Source organism: Sus scrofa, chromosome 11 (genome assembly GCF_000003025.6).
Source record: "Sus scrofa isolate TJ Tabasco breed Duroc chromosome 11, Sscrofa11.1, whole genome shotgun sequence".
Classification (NCBI taxonomy): Eukaryota; Metazoa; Chordata; class Mammalia; order Artiodactyla; family Suidae; genus Sus; species Sus scrofa.
Window position 1 is genome coordinate 29,433,336 of NC_010453.5, and position 26,148 is coordinate 29,459,483.

Sequence of the window (26,148 nt, forward strand, 5' to 3'; positions counted from 1 at the left end):
CTCTGTCAAGTCAGTATATGAAAACTCTGTCATACAAAATAATGGAATAGAATTGAGATAGATTAGAACATGGGATAATTATATGTAAATTTATACATACATTTGTCTACGCATAGTTATATCTATGCCCCATTAATTCAACAGATTATTTATAATTCATGATTATATAAATTACATACATAATACATACATAATTATGTTGCATACAGTATTTTTCACATATTCATTAAATACCTGCAATATCATCAATACAGATTAGTGGACATTATTTTGTTTCTATGCAATGTGAATTAATAGTATATTTATCTTTAGGTGACATCAATTTCAATAACATTATATTGATATTGGTAATATTTTCCATCTAATTTCTTACCAGAGGACTATTATTGGAAGAAAAATAGGATATATAGATATTCCAAAACAGAAATCTAAGATTCACACACACTTAGTCTGCTCTTTACTAGCTTTTGGTGGAGACAAGTCATACAAAACACAAATTACCAATTTTCTAACCTTCAAAGTGAAAAGTAACTTCAATTTTACCTATTTCTGAGTGTACTAAGAAAGAATCAAAGGCAGATAATGAACAGTTATAATAATAATTAGGTTTACTGTTTTCCCCGTTGCTCCTTGCCTTTATTTAGGTCAATATTCAGTGTTGCGGGGGTAAGGTTTCATATAGCAAGAATGCAATAGAAGAAAATATAACTTCACTAAAATTGATTTGTTAGTGAAGTGAATGCAAACTAAAATCATTCATGAAACAACATTTTGAGCATTCACACTTTGCAGTCATAGTGCCTTCTCCCTAGCTTCTCAGCTAGTATAAATACATTTTAGAATGAGAATATTTATGCTGATTTCTCAATGGGGGATAACGAGGTCCTATCTACTCAGATACTATATCGAAAATGACGCTGGAGCAGTGGAGTTAGTCCAGCTTTTGGGAGGTGGCTAGGTCTGTGTAAAGTTGAGGGAACTTAATGGAAAAGGGAAATCATGAGAAATAATATAATTTGGGAGAGGGAACATCTCCCAAAGGAGTCTTATGATATGATAAGGACCTCCACATAGAGTTTAGTTTCTTATACTGCAAAAATTTAGAAGGCCCCTTTAACACCACAGACTAAATTTTAGGTAAGTATTAAAGATACAAATAAGGTGAAGGTGAAATTATAGCTGGTAGTATCAGAGGAATGCATGCTTCTGTGAGGTTGAGTGATTGATGGAGTTGGGCATTAAAGGGCGTGAGGAGGAAAGATAAATTGTTGTCGCAGGGAGATACACCTGAAGTAAAAGTTACACAGGGATTTCAGTTACTGTTAATGACAGGTCCTCAGGGTTGACCAGGGAAATGAACAAATGAGGCAGGGTAGATGACAGCATCATTTAACAAAAAAATGAGGAGGAGGAGAAAAAGAAGGGTGAGAAGGAAGAGGGAAAAGAAAAGGAAAAGACAAAGAGAAAAAAACAATTGCAAAGAAGTATGAAATACTATGGAGATTCAACAAATCAGGGATGACTATTGATCAATAAGGGAAAATGACCCAATTTTCATTTGATGAATCTTCAGAAAGTCTTTAGTATATTGTAATAAATTTTATACTTCTTATTATTTCAAGTTATTTGATACCCTATCAGCAAAAGAATGTATAACTGCCATTTGCCATGTGCCTTTCAGTGTCTCTTAGTGGAAAAGATGACATCTTAACCCCTAGAAATCAGGCTGAGCTATGTGATTAGCTTTGGCTAACAGGATGTGAATAATAATAGTTAGAGCTTCCAAAGGTACGGGTTATTTCTATTATTATGTTTTTCCCTTTTAATAAGAGAAGGACATATTTTAGAAAGGGCTATTCAATGCAAAATTAGAATAATGGCTAGGAATAAAAAGGCAAATTAATAAATTTTAGAGGGAGTTCCCTTCATGGCTCAGCAAGTAACAAACCCAACTAGGATTCATGAGGATGCAGGTTTGATCTTTGGCCTTGCTCAGTGGGTTAAGGATCCGGTGTTGCCATGAGCTGTGGTATATGTAGGTCACAGACGTAGCTCAGATCCCACATCTCTGTGGCTGTGGTGTGGCTCTGATTTGACCCCTAGACTGGGAACTTCCAGGGGCAGCCCTTAAAAAAACTAACTAACTAAATAAATAAATCTTAGAAAATATATATTTTAAAACCCAAGAATTAACATCAAATTTTATCTTGATGATATTCAATGAATTATATAAAAATTAAATAGAATTAGAATCATAAAGAAATGGAACTATTGGAGTTCCCGTCGTGGCTCAGTGGTTAACAAATTCGACTAGGAACCATGAGGTTGCGGGTTCAATCCCTGGTCTTGCTCAGTGGGTTAAGGATCCAGCATTACCATGAGCCGTGGTGTAGGTCGCAGACCTGGTTTGGATCCCGTGTTGCTGTGGCTGTGGTGTAGGCCGGCAGCTACATCTCAAATTAGACCCCTAGCCTGGGAACCTCCATATGCTGCAGGAGCAGCCCAAGATATGGCAAAAAAAAAAAAGAAAGAAAGAAATGGAACTATTTTATTCACATACAACATAACTCTACTCATAGATCATCCAGTGGAATCTAGAAACATACTACAGAAACCAAAGTAAATTTAACAGTTTCATGAACTACAAGCTCAACATAGGGAAATTAATTATGTTTTTAAATCCTAGAACGAAAGTGCTGTAAAATGACTCTGGAGGAGATGCTGACTAGGTGTAGGCAAGAGCAAAGCATACTTTCTGGGGCTTGTGGGAATATTGTAGAGCATCATTCATGTGATGGTAACATAGGTGGAAACATTTGACAAAATGTGTTGACATTCTACACTTAACATGGACTCATTTTACCAGATCATGTACCTAAACAATTTGGAAAGGGGAATATCTTTTAAACCAGCAAAGAGTAAAATAAGTTTATTTTTATAAATAAAAGTGACTGTTATATTAAGCAGATAAAATAGAAGTTAATGATCTCACCGAGAGAACCAAAGAAGAAAATAAAATATTTTGGCTTAAATTTTAAAATAATACACAAAAATTAGATAATGATAATTTATTTTTTTCCTAATCAAACTGAAAGATTTGAGTAAATCAAACTATATACCATGCTCATGTTTGGTACACATGCGTACTCCTCCTAAATATTGCCCCTTTCATCCAACAGCATTTATTTTAAAATTTAACAACAGCAAAAAAAATGAAAACCTGTCTTCCTGAAAAAGTAAATGCAAAACTATAGACCACAAGAAAATTCTGAAAATGGCATAATACTGGAATATGTCTGATATAAAAATTCGATGTTTCTTCCCTTTTTTTTTTTTTTTTTTTTTTTTTTTTTTGGTAACAGCTGCACCTGTGACATATGGAAGTTTCTTGGCTAGGGGTCAAATCAGACCTGCAGCTGCAGGCCTACACCACAGCCACAGCCACAATGGATCTGAGCCACATCTGTGACCTACACTGCATTGCTCGAATACCAGATCCTTAACCCACTGAGGAAAGCCAGGGATTGAACCTTCATCCTCATGGACACTATGTCTGGTTCTGAACCTCTTAGCATTGCATTTAGGAACTCCTAAAATGCAATATTAAACTATAACAAGTGGTTGAAAACATTTCCACTTTATAATAATTTATGGGCTGATATTAGAAAGCATTGGGGTTTTATTTCAATTATACAATAGAATTCTACAATAGTGTTATCCTATATTGATTACATTTTTTACAGTGTGCTATTGTAACCTCAGAGCTTATTTATCTTTTAGTTGAAAATTTGTACACTTTACCAACCTCTTCCTATTTTTCCTACCCACCCCCATCTCAGACCCTGACAACCCATTTTCTACTTTCTGTGTCTATGAGTTTGACTTTCTTTTTTAGATTATCCACATAAGTGATACCCTACAGTATTTGTTTTTTTTCTATCTAGCTTATTTCACTTAGCATTATGTCCTCAAGTTCTATTCATGTTGTCACAAACAGCAGGATTTCCTTCTTTCTTGTGGCTGAATAATATTCCTTTGCATATATATTCTACATCTTCTTGATCCATCCATCCATCCATGGGCACTTAGGTTGTATCCGTATCTTGGCTATTGCAAAGAAAGTGATTTGTTTAAATCCTTGTAAGTATGGTAGGCTCAATACGGCTCTACCAAAAATGACCGTATTCTAATTGCTAGAACTTGTGAATGTTAAGTTATATGTTAGAAGGAATTCTCCAGATGTAAATAATTTAAAGATACTGAGATAGGGAGATTTTCTATATTTTCCAGGTAGATCTGTTATATGGGTCTCTAAAAGAGAGAGACAGAAGATTAGATAAGTAGGAAGAGATGTGATGATGGAAGCAAAAGGAACCAGAATGCAGATGATGACTAGAAACTGGAAAAGCTTGGAACAGGATTCTTCCCTGAAGCCTCCAGAAGGAATGCGATTTTGACACTGCTTTGATTTTAGGTGTCTAGACCTCTAGAACTATAAGAATAATTCTTTATTGTTTTAAGATGCTAAATGTGTGGTAATGTGTCTGGCAGCAGCAGGAAATTTATACAGAAAGTTTACATTTTTTGATGTATCCATAGTCTAACAATAACAATAATAGTAATGGTGACATGATTTTGTTGACATTTTTTTTCCGTGTGTGCTAGGGATTAAAATGAAACATTTTCAAAAGAAAAATAGCTAAAGCATTTATGGCAACTTTTGTAACTTTGACAAAGCTTTGTTGTAGAAAGTGTAGTGTTTATTACACAGTGTTCTTTTCTGGGAATATTTCATATTAAAAGTTGTAATTATGTATGTATCAAAGGGAAGGTTTCTGATAGAGAATAGGAATCAGAATTTATCTATGGTTGTCAATGTCAAAAAATACCTCTTTGAAGAATGACAGTTAAGTTGAAAGAAGGGAGGGAACACTTTTCTTAAGGTGGAAAGAAGGAAAGAAATGCAATATTCATAGGAAGTAATGCAAAGCATGATCAATATAAAAATTAATAGATTATTAAGGGACAGATATGTTTGGGCCTTGAAGACTATAGTAAGAGTCTATTCAATATTTTTCAATATAGTAAGAGTCTAATCACATATTTGAATGCCTTTGAAGTGTGTTGTGAAGTCGCTGGAGAGTTTTAAACAGGGAGAAGAGAGATAGTCTGATTCATGTCCTATAAATTATTATACCTGATATGTGTCTTGCCCTGTTAAGAAGTGAGATGAACCATGGATGGAGTTTAGGAGTCTCTTGCAGCCCTCTAATTAAAATAAGTCAGTGGTTGATATAAGACTATGGTGATGATGAAAAAGGAATCTGTGCACATGTGAAATATTTGACAGGCTCTGCTGATGGATTAGATGTGGGACTGAGGGAATGAATGGACCAGGAATAATCTGTCTCTCCTGACAATCCTGTGTTCTTCCATGTTTAATAAAAATATAAGTGAGGCATTTTGCTTTATTGTGATACATTTAGCCTATTTTTTTTGGCCACACCCTCAGCATGTGGAATTTCCTTGGTCAGGGATTAAATCAGAGTTGTAGCTGCAACTCACACTGCAGGTGCAACAACACCAGATCCTTAACCTACTGCACTGGGCCAGGAATTGAACCTGTGCCTCAGCAGCCACCTGAGCTGCTACAAGGACAACACAAGATCCTTAACACACTGTGCCAGAGCAGGAACTCATTTGTTGCTTTCCTTATATTTTTGTCTTTTAAAAAATTTTATCATTTATTCTATATTTTTAACCAGAATTTTTTCTCATATGTTTTGCACCTGCTATTGGTTCATTTCTAAAATGTTTTAAATAAACAAATATAGTTGATTGAATGCAACTGTCCAGGAGACATAAAAGTAAATACAAGACTCAGTAATAACGTGAGTTACTAGTAGAAACATGCTTAGTAGAAACATTCATTTTTAGTTAATGATTTTGTGAATCATTTGAAGACTTAGATAGTAAAGTGAAATCTTTTAACACATGAGTAGTATTTAATACAGAAATTATATAAAAGCTGTAGCTAGATTTGATAACATAAAATTCCCTGTTTCTTATTATTTTCTAGAGGATTCCTTAAGTTTCCTGCTGAAATTAAAACAAATTATTGGATTATTTTCAACAGTAAAAAACTGAAAATTAAAAAATGTTCAATGTAAACAAAAACTTTTATACACTTTAAATAATACATATGAAAATTTACAATATATTATAAAAAATTCTGGGCATGACATATTTGTCATATTTCTATGGCTTTTGTCTTTATAACTTTTTATTCATAAAAACTTTCCTAAGCATTAACATGTATTTTGATTTTTTTCAGCATTATGAGGAGAGATTTCTGTCAGTATTATTAAAGAAAGCCTAATCTTCTGTCAGTTTCTATAGCCATAAAATTAAATTAAACAAGAGTTTATAAATTAAAATATATTAATATAGACTATTCATAGAAGTTCCTAATTCACATTAGTTCTCTGGCTTATTTTCTTTTGGAAAAAAAATTGAAACTAAAGGTAAAAGTTTAGTTAAAATGATAACCACAATTTTGTAAAATAATTTTAAAGGACTATAGACTGATTAGTTCATTAAAATCATTACCATGAATTCAGTAAGTTGAACACAAATCTGACCTTTATTTCAAACAACATTTTAAAAAATCTGATTGAAAATTCCTGAGGCAAATATGCTTAGATAATATGAGAATGAGAAGTGATGTTGAAATCCAAAAGATAATTTTCCCTACTTTACCACTGGTGGCCCTGCAAGTGAGAAATCATAAATAAAGACAGAGCAAAGCTGTGCACACTTGTCTCCTAATTGTATTTTATTTTTCTGTATTAATACTATCATCTGATAAAAACATTTCATGTCATTTTGCTCCAGAGACTAAGATGGTAAACTTCCATTGACAATACTTAGATTCCTTTAGCACAAAGGAAACAAAGAAAGCAAGGGAGGAAAGGAGGGATGATGAGAGGAGGGGACTGGGGCAGAAAAAAGAAAAATTAGGTTAGGAATCAGTAACAGCATTACCAATTCTTTGCACTAGATTCTTGAGGCAATGAATAAACACAATGTCATCGCTTTTATACTTGAACATAATGACCACTAGATTTGCCAAGAACTGAAAGTCTATCTGCCATAGTTTCATGGATTCTTGTAGGAGACACAGAACTCCCTTATCAGCGACAAATGACTTACATAACAGCACAGCTGGCAGCTGAACTTCCTATTTCCATTAGTTACTCATGTCTTTTCAGTCCTATAGGAATCAGGCAGATGCAGGCTCAGGTGGATGCTATGCATGTAGTAGTTATGTTTCACAGCCTAAAAACCCTGAGCTTAATAAAAACCCAATCTATAAAGAATTTAAGGCAAACATGCTCAACTTTTGCCCCAGAGGGAGACACTATTTTTATTACAGTGTACAACAAACAAATCTGTGCTCCACTCCAAATGAAGAGATTACCTTTCTCTTTCAGGGATAATTACATAGAAGTATTCTTAAAAAGATGGTCTAGACATCTGTCAATGCCTCTGTTCACAAAATTTGCGAAAATGTGAGATACAAGGAGAAATTTTTTTCCAGTTGGTCCACCTGCTAAATGGAAAATACAGGCCATTAAATATATATTTGTAACACAGGGTTTGAGGAGACTGTTATATAGTGCCATTGATTATTTCAGAAGGTGTTTGCAGTCCTAGGTTGTATTAGTTCTGTGGCATTAATCTCTTCCACCATATTTTTTCTTCACATTTAAAAATGAAGAAAAGTGCATATGATTTATATCCCTAATAGAAATATTATGATAATCCATTCTGATAATGTGTATGAAGAAGTTTTGTAAAGTTTCAAGTGGAGCACAGTTTTTTCTTATCATATTAATTGGAATAAAGGCTGACTTGCTTTCATGTTTTTTTCCTTAAAAATTAGTTGTTGAAATAAGATCATGCCATTTTCTTTTTCTTCTGAATTTGTGCTTGTCTTCTAGAAGGGATATTTGTGGACAATGCTTGTAGTCTTGAAGTCTAGGATCATCTTAATTTATTCTGCTCTTCTAGCATTGTTTTCTTGCGTGTCTGCATACATTTTTTTTTTTTACACTCTGCCAGAAGATGGATCCCACAATTATCAAAGATCTTTCTGTAGAGGTTACCATTTAGAATGGTGCTCTTTTATTTGAGGGTGTTGACAAATTGTGTTTCAGAATAGTTAAGAGTGTCAGAATTTCTCTTTCCCTTTTCTTTATTATTGCTCCCCAGACCCTCTGCATGTGTTCTGCTTTTGTTTCCTGTTTTATTGTCACTCAGTGTATTCTGAATTTCAGGGATAACTCTCCATACTTTGGTGAAAGAAGGTGTCAATATTTAAAATATTTGTTAACTTTTCTGAAGTTGAGTGTATATACATATATATGTAAATCAAACACCTTAAGCTAAACTCTTGCTTGATTGGTGGGCTTCCTCCCCATAAAAGTTGTGTTAACCATTAAACATGCTAGTCAAAATTCTTTGATCTGCACCCACCATCAAGAAAAAAAAAGGCAGGGGAAGCCTGCCACAATTGAAGCTGCTTCTTTAAATTTGGAATTCAATATGTTAATTCACCATAGGGCGTGGCAAAAAGAAGACTAAATCTCTGTCTTTAGATTTACAGTCTAATACTTGCTCAGCTATTTTACTATGTTCATAAGCCACTGATTATATTCAACACATCATAAAAGTATTGGCATTTTATATTTACTGTTTGGTGCTTGAGCTGAAATAGTAGGTGCTATCTTAAGTCTATTAATCTTTGCTAAACTAAGCCAACCAGGAGCATTACTTGGAGATAACCAATCTATAACATAGTCATAACAACCAAATAAAAATATATAAGGTATAAAACATTTGTTAACTTCTCTCTGAAGTTTAGTACACATAGATTACAGAAAGATAGATGATAGATGATAGATAGAGAAATAAATGACCTCAAGTCATCAATTTTCACTGAATGTTCCTAAGCAGAACACTGTTTCCTCTCAGAGAGGGTAACCAGAATGTGTAAGTTTCATGTATTTAAAAAAAAAAAAAAATTTCTCCAAAGGGAATCACACTATATGTGTTCTTTTATGTCTAGCTTCTTTAGTCGCTATTAACCTGGTGAAATTCATTCATCTTTGTGCAAATTCTCTTATTCCTATTGCTTTATAGTATTCCAATGTGTAGATATGCCACACATTATTTATCCACTCTTCTATTGGTGGGCATTTAGATAGTTATAAGTTATTTTCCATTATAAACAGTTATAATCTTATCGTCTAGAACCTAGCTTTTGGTGAATATAAATCTAAATTGAGAAGCATAACAATTTAGGTATAGAGTATGTCTATGGAAAGTAACTACAATTTACTCTTTCATCAGCAGTGTATGAAAGTTGTGGTTGTACATTCTTGCCACACATATTTCTCTCTTTTTATTTTAGTTATGCTGGTAGATATGTAGCAGTACTCATTGTGGTCACATTCTTCATTTATTTATAATCATTCTCAGCACTTTTTCATATGCTATTGTCATTTTGATATGATATTTTAGAAAACATTCACAAATGTTAAAGTATCTCTACTGTTTTTCACAATTTCTTATTGATTTGTAAAGGTTCTTTATATCTCGTGGATATTGGTCACTTGTCATATATATGTACTACCAGTAACTCTTTCCTTTATGTCAATATCTTTGTCACTCTCTTATTGGTATCTTTTGTTAACTGAAGTTCTTAATGTTATTATGGTCTGACATAGTTTTGATTGTTTTATGAGTAGTGCATTTTCTGGTCCTATTTAAGAAATATTTGTGGGAGTTCCTGTTGTGGCACAGCAGAAATGAATCCAACCAGTATCCATAAAAATGCAGGTTTGATCTCTGGCCTTGTTCAGTGGGTTGGGGATCCAGCATTGCCATGAGCTGTGGTGTAGTAGCTCCAATTTCATCCATAGCCTGGGAACTTCCATATGCCATAGGTGCGGCCCTAAAAAGCAAAAAAAAAAAAAAAAAAAAAAAAAAAAAAAAAGAGAGAGAGAGAAAGAAAGAAAGGAAATCTTTGTATGTAGTAATCTCAAGATTCTCTATGTATTCTGGGTAATTGTTTTCTTTCCAAATGAAAGTCATCTGAAATTCTTTTCACATGTATGGTGTAAGATTTTTTTTTTTTCCCATATAAATATACAATTGAATTGCTACCATTATGGGAGGAGCACTATGTAATCTTGATCATATTATATTTGCCCTAGTCAGGTAGCCATTTATAAGCAAGTACGTTTCTCAAATATCTGTTATTACATTTGGTGGTCTGTCAAATGTAATATCATATTTTTTAATTAATGTAGTTTGATGGCAAATATTGGTATCTGATAGTTTAGTTATTTCATTTTCACAGTTGCTCTGACCATTCTTAGGTCTTCATTAATTCATGTTAATGATGATTCATAGTTTTAGTGAACAGGTGCTACACATTTTTATTAATTATTTTCATAATTATTTGTTACATTTAATGATACTATCAAATGTAACATATAGTTTAATCTTAATATTCATAATCTATTATCTTTTTTATATTGCTGTTCTCACTAGCTAATGTACTATTTTTACAATTATTCTCTATAGTAACAATCATTTTCTTTTTGTTTTTTTTGTTGTGGTTGTTATTAAAGAATAGAATGATCGTCACACTGACTAGTAAAAAAGACTTTTGAAAATTTAAAGACTATAGCCAAAAATTTCAAAAAGTATATGAAAATCATAAACTAATTCTAATTTTAAATATATAATAAGATATTACAATAAAATTTATGGGTATATAAACTAAAAAGCAATGTAGATTTAAAATTGAGTAGACACAAAGCTGAAATATCTAACTTTATTTGTTTATTTATTTATTTATTTATTTTTCTGGTCTTTTGTCTTTTTAGGGCCACCCCCCTGGCATATGGAGGTTCCCAGGCTAGGGGTCTAATCCGAGCTACAGCTGCCAGCCTACGCCACAGCCACAGCAATGCCATATCCGAGCCATGTCTGCAACCTACACCACAGCTCGCGGCAACGCTGGACTTAACCCACTGAGTGAGGCCAAGGATCGAAACTGCAACCTCATGGTTACTAGTCAGATGCGTTTCCACTATGCCATTATGGCAACTCCCAGGCTTCCCTTGTTTTTGATAACTTTGACAGTGTTCAGGTATTGGTCAGACATTCTGTAGAATGTCCCTCTGTTAAAAATTGTCTGGTGATTTCCTTATTATTAGTCTAGTTAAATGTATTTTTTGGGGGGAAGACTCCAGGGAAAAATACATTCTTATCATAATACGTTCTGGATACATACTACCAATGACTTTTTGCTATTGAGGTAAACCTTGATTATACTCTTTTTCAGTGGAATTTTCTCTACTATTCACTCTTTTTGTACTGTTCATAGATAGCATATGTTCATACATAGCTTATTCTTAAGTAATGGGGTGTTGGTTACCTGTTATTAAGGGTAGACTACAATGATGTATTTGCAAACTTTCCAAAAGAGATTTGTCTCTTCTTCCACAGTTATTTATTAAGTCATCTATTTTATGAGTCTGGATATCTGGATATTTAATTTACGCTTTGTGTTATAATGCAATGCTCCTTTATTTATTTTATTTCTCAAATGGTTCCATATGTGGCCATTGGAAATCTTCCATTTGGCTGATACATCTTTTTGACATTTTTCTATCAATATCATTTTGTTTGTTTTATTTTCAGTACTTTTTAAAAATTCCTAGCATTACTAGATGGTCCAGATTCATCTGATATAATTCTTTCCTCAGCTTATTGTCACTTATTTCTCTTAGGAATTCTAGTTCCTTTTATTGGAGAATGGTATTAGAAACCAACATCTGGATTCTGGGATGGGTCAACACTGCTGATGATTCATTTTAGGTGATCTCATCTAATAAATACATATGCATATATGGTTATATACATGTGTAGTTATATAAACAAATATACATATATGCAGAAAATTTTCTATATACAACCATGTATACCTAATTAAGGAAAAATCTTTTTCATGGACATTTTTACCACTAATCTGTTAAAAACATGGATATTTTAACCTCCTTTTCTCAAGAATCCAAAAATCCCACTCCAAAAATGGTGTCTCCATGATCTGACATCCATTAATTGTTTAATTCCAGTATATATGTGTGAAATTATTTAAGGAAACCTCAGCTAAAATTGGAGTTAGGAAAGGCCTGCTCTCATGTCTTATTGTTCATCATCAATTGATCCAAGTAGGAAGAGACGTACACCTTTATCTCTAGCAGGAAGGGGCCTCTACTTTACTATCTAGCAGGAAGATAAAGCTCTTCTCTAAGCTTCAGAAGAGCCCAGACAACCAGAAACTCTAACAGTCCAACCAATCAGAAGCCTCCATACTTTGGACTCTTAGTTTCTACCAATAGACTTTTTGATTTTTACAGCTCCACCCAATTTGTACCCTTTTCCCTATAAAAACAAATTCCCTTTCTTTATTCTCAAGATTTGCATGTGTTCTGCCATAGCTTGTATCTGTGAGTTACAATTCCTCTGGCTGTTAAGGAATAATAGCTGGTAAAATTACTAGCTATTATATTATCAAAATTGACATTTTATAGCACTATCAGAATTGTTAACCCACACTCCTAGAGGAAGCAACTTTATTAACTAGTTTACAATGCATATGTGTGTTTCCTTTTAACTTGTCTTTCTTTTTTGTTTGTTTATTTGTTTTGTCTTTTTAGGGCTACACCCGTGGCATATGGAGGTTCCCAGGCTAAGGGGACTATGCTCCAGCCACAGCTATGTCAGATCAGAGCCACAACTATATCATTGCTCACTGGCAACTCAGACCCCTAACACACTGAGCAAAGCCAGGGATCATACTTGCAGCCTCATGGAAACTAGTAGGGTTCATTAATGCTGAGCCATGATGGGAACTCTCTAAGTTTACTTTTTAAAAATTTCAAAAGTTAATTGTTCATTACTGATACACAGAATAATAATTGGCTTTTATATAATAACTTATGTCCTTGCTATGTACCTTTATTATCAGTAGTTTTTTTTAATAATGATCAGGGTTTTTCTACATTGGCAATTATATAATTTACACACACAGACAAAATTATTTTTCCTTTTTTATCTGAATGTCTTTTATTCATATTTTTGGCTTTTTGTATTACCTAGGATTTCCAATACAAATTTATTTTTTATTTTTTCGTACATTTAAAAATATTTTTCTTTTATTTTCCATCATGGTCAAGCAGAAATGAATATGACTAGTATCCATGAGGATGCGGGTTGGATCCCTGGCCTCACTCACTCAGTAGGTTAAGGATCTGGCATTGCCATAAGCTGTGGTGTGGGTTGCCGACATGGCTCAGATCCTGCATGCTGTGGCTCTGGTGTTGGTCAGCAGCTGTAGCTCTGATTCGATCACTAGCTGGGGACTTCTATATATTGTGGGTTCAGCCCTAAAAAAGACAAAAAAAAAAAATTATTTAAAAGGTAGTGTTTAGGAGTTCCCATCGTGGTGCAGTGGTTAACGAATCCGACTAGGAAACATGAGGTTGCAGGTTTGATCCCTGCCCTCGCTCAGTGTGTTAAGGGTCCGGTGTTGCCATGAGCTGTGGTGTAGGTTGCAGACGTGGCTCGGATCCCGCGTTGCTGTGGCTCTGGCATAGGCTGGCAGCTACAGCTCCGATTGGACCTCTAGCCTGGGAACCTCCATATGCTGCAGAAGCAGACCAAGAAAAGCCAAAAAGACCAAAAATAAATAAATAAATAAATAAATAAAAGGGAGTGTTTAAAAGGAGTGTGAAGAAATTACATTCTTACCTTATCAGGATCTTAGGGGGGGAATTGTCCACTGTCTCACCATTAACTTTGTTAGCTGTTGGATTTTTGTAGATATTCTTCACCAAATTGATGAGGTTCTTCTCTATTCATCATTTGCTGAGCATTTTTTATCATAAATGGATGGTGCATTTTATCAAATGCTTTATCAGAATCACTGTGACCATAGGATTCCTCTTCTTTATCCGGTTGATGTGGTGAATTACAGTGATCACTTTTTCAATTTGCACACCCACGAGAAATCCTATGCTGTCATGGAATGTATTTCAGTTTACACATTGTTAAATTAGTTTTCCTAATATTTTGTTGAGGTAATTTTTTTCCTGTTGTTTGTTTTGTTTATTTGCTTATACGTTTTTGTATCTTTTTAAAATCTATTTTGTCTATTTCTTTTTGCATTTCCATTTATTTCTTTTTTGCCTGTTGTTTGTATTTTTTCTACTTCTATTTCTTTTCACATTCATGGACATGCAGAATATTGGTGGTATTTTTCTTTACTGTAATATCTTTATCTAGTTTTGCTCCTAGGGTAAGGCTGCTTCATAGAATGATTTAGGAATTATTTCCTCTATTTGTATTTTCTGGAGGAGATTGTGCAGAATTGGTATATCTTTTTCTATGCCTTTTGAACAAAATAAGAATTTATGTTACTCTTCTGACTATCCCCCTTTCTATGGCAATGCTTTCCATCTGAAAAGCATCTGAAAATCAGGGGCCAGATGAGATTTATTATGGAAACTTGTTTTGTCCATAACTATTTCCATTTTAAAATACATTTCTTGACTTCTTACCAAATGAAAACTTCTATTTTAAAAACTAACATAACATTGTAAGTTGACAATAAAATTTTTAAAAATAAAAATTAATAAAAATTCATTAGCCTAGGGATTTTTGGGTTCATTGCTGTATTCTCAATGAGTAGCTCAGTACCTTGTAGATACTCAGTAACTAGTTGCTGTCTCATCATAGAACACAGACACAAAAAGGCATTTAGTAAAATGTTTCAAGAACTAAAGACCAAGAATATCACTCAGTATAAAAGGAAAAAAATTATTAGTTTTTTAATGTTTAATAAAAGTAGTAGGAGATTACTGAGATGAGGCAGGGTAAAATATCATATCTGAATTTGCCTCCTGTGAGTGAACAGGCAGGAAAAATTATGGAACTCATTTTTCCTTATATCCTACGGCATCTAAATAGATGTATACTTTTTTAAGATGTCACCTTATGTGAACTAGGTCATTGAAAATGATAGCTGGACACTGTATTTTAACACTGTAAGAAGAGCACAGTTCTCAAAATGTTAAAATCCTCACTGTCATACAAAAAGATAATGAGCATGTGTCATTGTCACATTTAACTCATTAATGAGGGAACTAGCAGGATAGCAGAGATTATTAAAATTGGATATGAGGAACCAGGACTTAACTAGTCAGTGTGAAGAGAAATGCTGAATTATGAACGCTAGTTTCTAGAACTGTGAAGAGTCTAATAACCTTATCTTACTTGCAAGATAAGAACTTAGTGTGGCCGCAGTTTTGCAAATGCTTGTAGAACTTATGAGACTCCCTGGTCAAAGACAGAGGACAGTTACTTACTCATGGAAATATCAAGAATCATAAAAAAAATCATTTTTACAAACAGTTCTATGAACTCTCAAAGCAAACAACCCAAAGCAAAATGGTAGAAATTGGATGTATCAAAGAAAAATAGCACTAGATAGGTTTAACAGGCAAGGCAGACTTTATTCAAGACCATTATGAAAGGCACTCCAAAAGCGAATCCAGGCACAATCTTCACACGGGAGCCAGAAATTTTCTTCCTTGTAATTCTTTTTAAGAAGCCAAAATAACCTCTCTGTTCAATCTCAAGACGAGGTGTCTGGAAAAAAAAAACTTCAAGTCTATTGCAATAAGGGAGAAAATTGGACTCAATTCCACAGGAAAAAAAAAAAAAAGGAAAAGTTTTTAAGGGCCGTGGTAGGTTAACACAAAAGCACTGCAGGACCTTACTTGGGAGGTAGCAATGTGATTAGGACAACTGTGTTTGTTAATTGGTGATTTTTTTTACTATAAAATATGAATTATTTTTGACCCAGTTGTATATATATGTACACACACACATTCTTTTCCTTATATTATCTTCTATCATGTTCTATCACAAGTGATTGGATATAGTTTCTTGTGCTATACATCAAGGCCTCATTGCTTATCCAATCTAAATGTAACAGTTTGCATCTACTAACCCTAACTCCAGTCTACCCACCTCCTTCCCCCTTCACCTTGGCAACCACAAGTCTGTTCTCTATGTCCATGATTTGTTTCTTTTCTGTAGATAGGTTCATTTGTGCCATATAATAGATTTCACATATATAAGTGATATCATATGGTATTTATCTTTTTGTTTCTGACGTACTTCACTTAGTATGACAATTTCTAATTCCATCCATGTTGCTGCAATAGCCTTATTTTTTCATTTTTACGGCTGAGTAGTATTCCATTGTGTGTATATACCACATCTCCTTAATCCATTCATCTGTTTATGGACATTTAGGTTGCTTCCATGTCTTGACTATTGCGAATATCGCTGTAATTAACATAGGAGTGCATGTATCTTTTTGAATGAATGTTTTATCTTGATATATGCCCAGGAGTGGGATTGCTGGATCATATGGTGGCTTTATATTTAGTTTTCTGATGTACTTCCTTACTGTTTGCAATAGTAGTTGTACCAATTTACATACCCAACAACAGTATAAGAAGGTCCCCTTTTTTCACATCCTCTCCAACATTTGTTACTTATTGACATGTTAATGATAACTTTCTGATGGATATGTGGTGCTACCTCATTGTAGTTTTGATTTGAATTTCTCTAATAATTAGTGATGTTGAGGTGTTGAGGATTTTTCCACATGCCTATTAGCCATCCAAATATATATTTGGAAAAATATCTATTTAGGTTTCTGCCAATGTTTCTTTTTTCTTTTTTTTAATATAATGATATTTATTTTTATTTCCATTATAGTTGGTTTACAGTGTTCTATCAATTTTCTGCTGTATAGCATGGTAACCCAGTTACCTGTGTATACATTCTTTTTTTTTTCCTGTATGAGTTGTTTGTATATGTGGAGGTTAAACCTTTCTTGGTTATATTGTTTGCAACTATTTCTCCCATTTTGTAAGTTGTCTTTTTTTTTTTTTTTTTATGGTTTCCTTTGCCATGCAAAAGCTTTTAAGTTTGATTAAGTCCCTTGGTTTATTTTTGTTTTTATTTCTATTGCTTTGGAGACTGACCTAAGAAAGCATTTGTATGGTTAATGTCATAGAAATAAACCCAGATACCTATGGTCAATTAATATTTGACAAAAGAGGCAAGAATATAGAATGGGAAAATGTCTCTTCAGCAGGTTGTGCTGGGAAAACTGGACGACTACATGCAAATCAATGAAACTAAAACATGCCCTCACATCATGCACAAAAATAAACTCAAAATGGCTTAAAGACTTAAACATCAGATACGCACCATACAACTCCTAGGAGAGAGCATAGGCAAAACTTTCTCTGACATCAAATGTACAATTGGTGCTTTTCTAAGTCAGCCCTCTATTTTCCCACATAGATTGGGGAGATAAGGGCCCCATCTTTCTGAGGATTTCATTTCAAATAGATGGCTGGGTTTGGAGGCGGTCCTTGAGAAAGTAGTTTTAACCCTGCTAAGAAACTAGGAGAAAACTTGCATTTCAATGGGGCAAGGAAATAATTTACATTGAGTTTTCTAAAGTAAATTCTCTAAGAAAGGGGAGACTAGAATCCTAGAGTCTTGAAGAAGACTGTCCAAAGTTTAGCCAGACAGAGGGTCACCTTAAGGCCCCTTAGAGCCCCACAGTGAGTTGCCTGACCGAAAATGTTGGGTTTGGAGGTCCTCTATTGAGGGAGGGAAGGACTGGAGGTTTGGGATGGAAATGTTCTAAACCTAGGTTGTGATGATGGTTGTACAACTATAAACATAATAAAATTCACTGAATTATTTAAAAACAGAGAGAGATCTCCAGTCTTTTGATAATGGGCAGTGATCGCATCTACTTTTTAAAGGGAGATACTATCACTACCTTTCAAAAATGTAAATAATCCCTTTCACTTTACTCCAGAGGAAAGCCCTATTTCTGTCTTCCAGGGTGTTTGCTATTACAACTTCTTGGAAAAGATTGTCTGCCACAGGGAGAGATTTCCTCCCAAAGCATATAGAAATGGGAAAGACTAGATGGATAATAATGTTCCAAAGTTAATTTAGATACAAACCTGGATAATGAGCAACAGACAACAAAAAATGTCATATCTTGGAGTCTTCTATATTAGACAAGAAAAACACACACACACACTTTTAAGGCTTCTTAAATTAACCTTCTCTCTCAATAGTTTAAAACAGATGTCCTATAATAATATTGGGGAAAAAAGTTATATTTCCTGAGAATCAGATGACCCTTTGCTGGGCTTAATAGAATATGCTGCAGAATAACAAAAAGGTCACACATTCATGGTAGCCTTTCTCCACGCACATTTGGTTTATCTTCAACAGGGAAACCTATAATCTCAAATAATATCTGAACATTACTGCTGATCACAAATAGAATGGGTTTCTTGGATTTTGTGTTAAGTTCATATAAAAGAATTCTGACTTGTTTACCTTTTCTTCACCCCATTTTAATAGGTAATGAAAACTAGACAGATTCAATCAAGAGCATAGGGGCAAAATTAAAATTATCGGCAATATTTGTATAAAAATGATAATTTTACGGTATGTCCGCAGAGGATACCTAAGGTAGTCTTGAGACAGAAAACTAGTTTAGGCAGTTAGTGTAGGAGCATGAGCTCTGATACATTCTTTTGATATGGATATTGATTAACCTTTGTGGCTTCATGGCTCCAGGGAGTAACACATCCACAACTTTTGTTTTATTATAGGAAATACGCATTCCCCAAGGCTTTGTTTACTGTAGGAAATGCAAATCTCTAGCCCACTCCTCAGCTAATAAAAAGAGAATCAGAGGAATGGTGACTTAATCTAAGAAAGAAAAGGACAAAGAAACCATAAAAGTTATGAGACATTTCCAATCCTAAAAGCCCTATTGGACAAGGACTGATACAGGAAATTGCACAAGGCCATGGGAAAAAACCACATCTTTCTGGACCCCACATTGGTGCCCCCCCATATTTAAGGAATAAAAACCCCTAAAGGACAGTACAGGGGGCTCGTCTTCCCCCTCCCAGCCTTCCGGGGAGCTATTTGCTTTCCTTTAATAAAGACTTTGCTTGCTTACTGCCTGTGTGTTCTCGGAGGAGTTCATTCTTCGACTACAGTGAACAAGAACCTGGATTCTGCTATCATCTTCCTGGCATCAGTCTGTGAATTTTTGGTGCTTTTTTTTTTTTTTTTTTTTTTTTTGCTTTTTAGGGCTGCAGTGTGCAGTTGTGACATATGGACTTTCCCAGGCTAGGGGTCAAATTGGAACTGCAGCTGTCAGCCTATGCCACAGCCACAGCAAAGCAGGATCCAAGCCAAGTCTGACACCTACATCACAGTTCACAGTAATGCTGGATTTTTAACCCCCTGAATGAGGCCATTGAACCTGCATCCTCATGGATCCTAGTTGGGTTCATTACTGCTGAGCCACAATGGGAACTCCTAAGGTAGTGTGTGATTTTAAGTAATATTTTTGTCTATTCTACTGTATTTGACTAATTCATTTACATAGATGCAAAAAGTTTTGTTAGTTAATATACTTCTATTGTCAGTAAGTGTTAAGTCATGAAATATTAATGATGCAAGGTTAACTTCTATTATGTGGCCTTACACAGCTGTGATTAATAATTTTTTACCAGCTCTAAAGCTGAGGCTACATAAGTAATAGAGCATGGTGGTAGAAATAAGGACACATCCTTTAAATATATGTAAATAACCATATTGTCATGAAAATAAAGGCATGAGTAAAAGCTTTGTGTATATTATTGGTCACTGTTCTGAGCAGTTGGCAAATAAGGCCAGTAATTATAGTCATTTCTTTATGTCCCTAAATTTTTTTTATATTGTAATCTGCATTAAGACTTCCCACAGACTTATGTCATGAATCATGAGATATTTGTTAAAACTGGATGCTATCCAAAGAAGTTTTTACTCTAGTTTTCTGTAATCTGCTACATTAAGGGAAAAGACAGGCAACATTATGAGAAAATAGGGTATTAAAAAGGGATATCACCTTTTCTTGGGTCTTTGCTTCCAAAAAAAAAAAAAAAAAAAAAAGACAAAAAGTGCTTCTACATGCCCAAGGAAAAGCCATTAAGAATTCATTCTTTGAAAAGAGTAGAGCAGCAGCCATCAGGGACACTCCAGAATGAATACAATTGATTCCTGCATGCTGTAGTTGTGTCATTCCCAGCAAGGTAGTTAGGAACCAACACCTGACCCAATTCAGAGCTTCAGCTGCTGCCCCAGAACCTCTGCTGAAGCTCTTTGTAAGTATCCAAGTCCATAAAGACTGAAGAAAAACTAGACTCTGGGACAAAAAAATATAATGAAAATTATACTTCACAGCAAAAAAAAAAAAAAAAGAAAAAGAAACCACATTTCAAAATAAATGATCAGAGTTTCCCTAAGCAGTTTCATTCATTCCTATATGGTTAATCCAAATCCACCAGAATCAAGATACATAAAGGCATCTTTTTTGAGAAAAGAATCCTGCAGGTTTTGACTTAATACCTGTTTCAGTGATAGTTCATAGTGGTGAGGCAGGGTTTGCAAGTTGAAGAATAAGCCTTTCATATTTCAGCCATTTGAGAGAACGAAATATCACTCTTTATGTTGAAAACACCTCCACTTTCACAGTTTTTTTTGTTGTTGTTGTTGTTGTTTTTGGTGAATGAGGCTAAAGAAACAACAGAACAGAAAAGGTGGAACACAGGTTAAGGGCTTGGCATCATGGCCTCATTAAAATAACATCATCTGCAGATGTGAGGAACTTCTGTTCATATTTTTCAAAAAGTATTAAAAACGTGATAAATATCAATTTAGAGTCATTAGGCTTTTGGACTAAGATATTATAACAAGAAAAGAAACTTCTATCTAGGTAGATTATAAAGTAGATAAAACAGTGACTTTTTAAAAATTGTGGTAGAACATCCATAAAATTTATCATCCTGGTTTTAAGTGCAGTTAGTAGCACTAAGTATATTCATATAGTTGTAAAATGGACCTCCAGAGCTTTTCATCTTGCAATTCTGAAACTCTGTGGCCATTAAATAACAGCTACCCATTCCTAGCCACCATCAGCTTCTGCCAATTCTTCTTCTTCTTGTCTCCATGAATTTGACTACTCTAGGTACCTCAAGCAAGTGTGATCATACAGTATTTGTATTTTTGTGAACTTCAGTTACCTTAACATTTATGAAGTTATTTATATTGAAGCCTGAGTCAGTTTCCTTCCTTATGAATGTAATTTGTTGCATTTGCCCATTCATCTGTTGATGGGCACTTAGCTTGCTTTCAACTTTTGGTTATTGTCAATAATGCTACTATGATCATGGGTGTACAAATAGTTATTCAAAACCCTGCTTTCGATTCTTAGTGGGATAGCTGGATCCTACGATAGGTCTATTTTTAATTTTTGAAGAACCACCATATTGTTTTTCATAGCAGCTGGACCATTTTACATTTCCACCAGCAGTACATAAGGGTTCTCATTTCGTCGTATCCTTGCCAACACTGGTTATTTTTTGTTATTTTTTTTTAACAGAAGCTATCCTCTTGGATATGAGGTGGCATTTCAATGAGGAATAGTAACACCTTACTCTGACTTATTAGTGGCAGATTAAATATTCAAGGTTAAGTTTGAAGTATCTCTTTTCTTCTTTCTATTACATACATTTTTAAGAATTGTTAACTTTAATAAGCTTTTAAATTAGCATTTTATACGTTTTTTAAAATTATTTTGAAATTTGTATTTTTTTTTTTTTTGGTCTTTGTCTTTTTAGGGCCACACCTGTGGCGTATGGAGGTCCCCAGGCCAGGGGTCAAATTGGAGGTACAGCTGCTGCCTATGCCACAGCTGCAGCAGCTCAGGATCTGAGCTGCATCTGCAACCTACACCTACACAGCAATGTTGGATCCTTAACCCACTGAGTAAGGACAGGGATCAAACTCGCATCCTCATGGATACTAATCAGATTCACTAACCACTGAGCCATGACAGGAACTCCTAAATTTGTATTATTTATTTATATATTCACTTATTTATTTTTGGCTATAATGTGCAGCAGCTTGATGTGGATCTCAGTTCCCAGACAAGGATTGAACCCAGGCTGCTGCTATGAAAGTTTGGAATCCTAACCACTACATCACAAGAGAACTCCTTTAAGCAATAAACCACAAGGGAACTCACTTAAGTTAGTATTTTAAACATATACATACATAAGTGCATACAAATATAAGTGTATGTTTATATGCATATTTTCTATATACAAATACATACATGCATGTGTATATGCAAATATATGTAGTTAGAAGGCAATGTTATTTAAAGCTTCCAAACTTAGTTTCAAAATAAAATTGGCCTTATATTTATGGTACAAGGAAAGGGTTTGATTTCATTATGTTTACTATTAAAAAAGCAAGTAAAAGTGCTACTCAGTGATGTATTATTCTTATAATTTTAAGTTTCTTTAATTGTTTTCCACAAGAGCAAAAGTCATTTGTTAATTAACCCATTTAAATATTAACTTTAGTGATTAAAGGATCTAGGTTATTTAGAGCAACATGATTCTTCTGTATAAGTTTGTCATAGAACGACTACGACAAATTTTACACAAAGAGCTCTTGAAGTAGCTAAGTTAACCAGAAATAATCAGTTTGATATAGCTATTGATTTTTGCAAGTCAGTTTCTTTGAACACCTATGTTTACATTCTCATGATTGTAAATGTTTTGTGGAAATACTGATAACTTTCTTTGACCCATGGAATCAATGTAGGAAAACAGTTAGGAAGTTCAAAACAATTAGGATTTTCATTAGGAAATAATCTCGGTCTTACAGAAACTTAATTTACGTATATTTTATATTATGATATATTCAAGAAAAAGTCATTTAGTTAGATTTTAACCAAATTTATTAATCCAGTGTTATTTGTCCAGTAATTAACCTGGCTTAAGGTTGTTACACAAATTTGTATACAGATGTAAATCTTCATTTAATTATTAAAAATTATTTACAGAATTTTCATAGCTCATTTTATTATATTTAGTTGTTAGCTTGATACCTATTTGCATTTTTTCTTCTCTATGATGAAGAATACTTATATTTAAGATAATTTGTTTCAGTAGTGTACAAGAATGACAGATTTGAATGAATGAGCACCTTAAGAATGTCCCTCAAATTTGTTCACAGTTACCTATGGTTGCAAATATAAATATGCCATTGTAATTGGCTAATTACTCTGCTTCTTTAAGAAAAGAGCAAAAGCTTTTCTTTTTTACAACTGGTAGCAACTTTAGCCCACACAGAATAGATATGTGTACACCAGTAAGAAAAAAAATATATAATGAACACCTATAAACAGAAAGAATGGATCGTTGCCCAATGTTTTTATATGAATTTTCTCCATTTGTCAGAAAGAAATTATAGATTTCTTAGACTTTTATCTCTTACTCACTCTGGGATTGTGCAGTGCTCAGAGCCTAGAATTTGAAGAAGTCTTCAAATAAGCTACAGCAAACACAGTGATAAAACTACAGGCCTACTGTACTACTTTAGTGTTTCTCAGCTGTGTGTTGTTTTGCCCCAAATTCTCCTCCCAAAGATATTTGACAATGTTTGAAGAAGTATTAGTCCCCAAAACTAGCACAACTGAAAAGCAAGAAGGTAGTGGGTGTCATCTAGTGAGTGGTGGCCAGAGATTCTGCTAAATTTCCTACATTGCACAGGACAGACCCTTAAACCAAGAGTCCTTCAGCCCAAAATAGCAATAGTACTGAGATGACGAAATCTTGAACTATATAAAGTTTTCACAGATGTTCAGACAGGCAAGCTGTTTTTTCACACGCCAAGGACTTTTCACCTGATGTCTAGTATGTAATTGAAAGACCAATTTTAGTGCCTCAGATTCTCAAAGACAGTAGCCAGATCTTATCAGCTCCAGCTAAAAAGCAGATTTCTCAGTTCTTGATTTGGAAAGACAAAGAGGCCTTAATCAGATCAGATGATAAAGTGTCATCAGTTTTTGACACAAGAGCTTCTGAAAATGAACCCATATTTCTGTGTCTCAATGAAAATCTCATCATATGGTGACAGCAGTTCTGAAACTGAAACTAAATGTCAGAATAAGTGGGGATCTCAAAGTTTTGTTCTCTGCCTCAGCGAGTCACAGCTGGGTAAGCCCATCCAGTACACTACTTACAGTCAAATTAGCTGGCTAATGGACTGGATTGCCTTTCAGCTTCAATACAAGACACAACACCTAAGGATCACAGATGATTAGGTCCTTCATGCTATTTCATTTTAAAGTTTAGCCACATTTGAGGGATTCCATCATGGCTCAGTAGAAACAAACCCAACTAGTATCCATGATGAAGCAGGTTCTATCCTTGGCCTTGCTCAGTGGGTTGACGATCTGGCATTGCCCTGAGCTGTGGTATAGGTCAAAGATGCAGCTTGGATCCTGCATTGCTGTGGCTGTGCCAGAGGCTATCAACTACAGCTCTGATTTGACCCCTAGGCTGAGGACTTACATATGCTGCAGGTGCAGCCCTAAAAAATAAAAAAAATAAATTAAAAAAAACCACATTTAACCACATTCATTATTATATGGGGTAATGATATAGCAAAACAATGGCATGAAAAGAAGGAGGCTGAAAATATAAAATTAATGGAACAAAGGAAATACTGTTCTAAGGGCCAAAAAATCTAGTGTTGCAGAAACATCATTTAAATGTATAAGTTTACTAGAAGATTATGATAAGCATAATTTAGATGAGCTTATTCTAGAAATTAGTGATGATGGCAAGAAATTGGCACACTATTTTTAATGCTAGTTTTTCTACTGAAAAATTGTGCTGGCATTTTTTTTTTTTTTTTTTTTTTTTTTTTGCCCAGGTTGGTAAAAGTTATGTAGCATTTAAATATAACATCTATATACTTTATGAGACAAAATTCTTGATTGTTTATGCTTGATCTTTTTGGGATTTTTTAGCATGATTTCCCATTATTTCTAATACAAATGTCCTATGAGTATAAACATTAACATTCCCAAATTATCTTAACACATATTAAAATGTACTTTGCTACAATTCCTGAGTAGAGGAATTTCAAGTGTTAACCTGCTCATGTCTTTATTTAAGAATAAGGAAATATGGAGTTCCCATCGTGGCTCAGTGGTTAATGAATCTGACTAGGAACCATGAGGTTGCAGGTTCGATCCCTGCCCTCGCTCAGTGTGTTAAGGGTCCGGCATTGCCATGAGCTGTGGTGTAGTTTGCAGACTTGGCTTGGATCCCACGTTGCTGTGGCTCTGGTGTAGGCCCGTGGCTACAGCTCTGATTAGACCTCTAGCCTGGGAACCTCCATATGCCAAAGGAGCCGCCCAAGAAATGGCAAAAAGACAAAAAAATAATAACAAAAAAAAGAATAAGAAAATAGTATCGCATGCCAACTATATGATGAATTTGACAAACAGAGGAATAAACTTATTGTAGAAATGTTGATTTGTAAATTTTTTTTTTTTTTTTTTTTTTTGCTTTGTTAGGGCCACACCTGCAGCATACAAAGGTTCCCAGGATAGGGGTCAAATCAGAGTTGCAGCTGCCTGTCCACACCACAGCCACAGCAATGCAGGATCCAAGCTGCTTCTGTGACCCACACCAGAGCTCAGGGAAACGATGGATCCTTAACCCACTGAACGAGGCCCGAGACAAAATCCACATCCACATACATACTAGTTGGATTCCTTACCGCTGAGTCACATTGGGAACTCCTGTAAGATGTTTTAACTGAAAAAAATGTTCTTTCTTTTTTATGGCCATGCCTGTAGCATATGGAAGCTCCTAGGCTGGGGGTTGAATCAAAGCTGCAGCTACCTGCCTACACCACAGCCACAGTGACACAGGATTCCAGCTGCATCTGAGTTCGTGGCAACTCCAGATCTTTAACCCACTGAGCAAGGCCAGGGATTAAACCTGCATCCTTATGGACACTAATCAG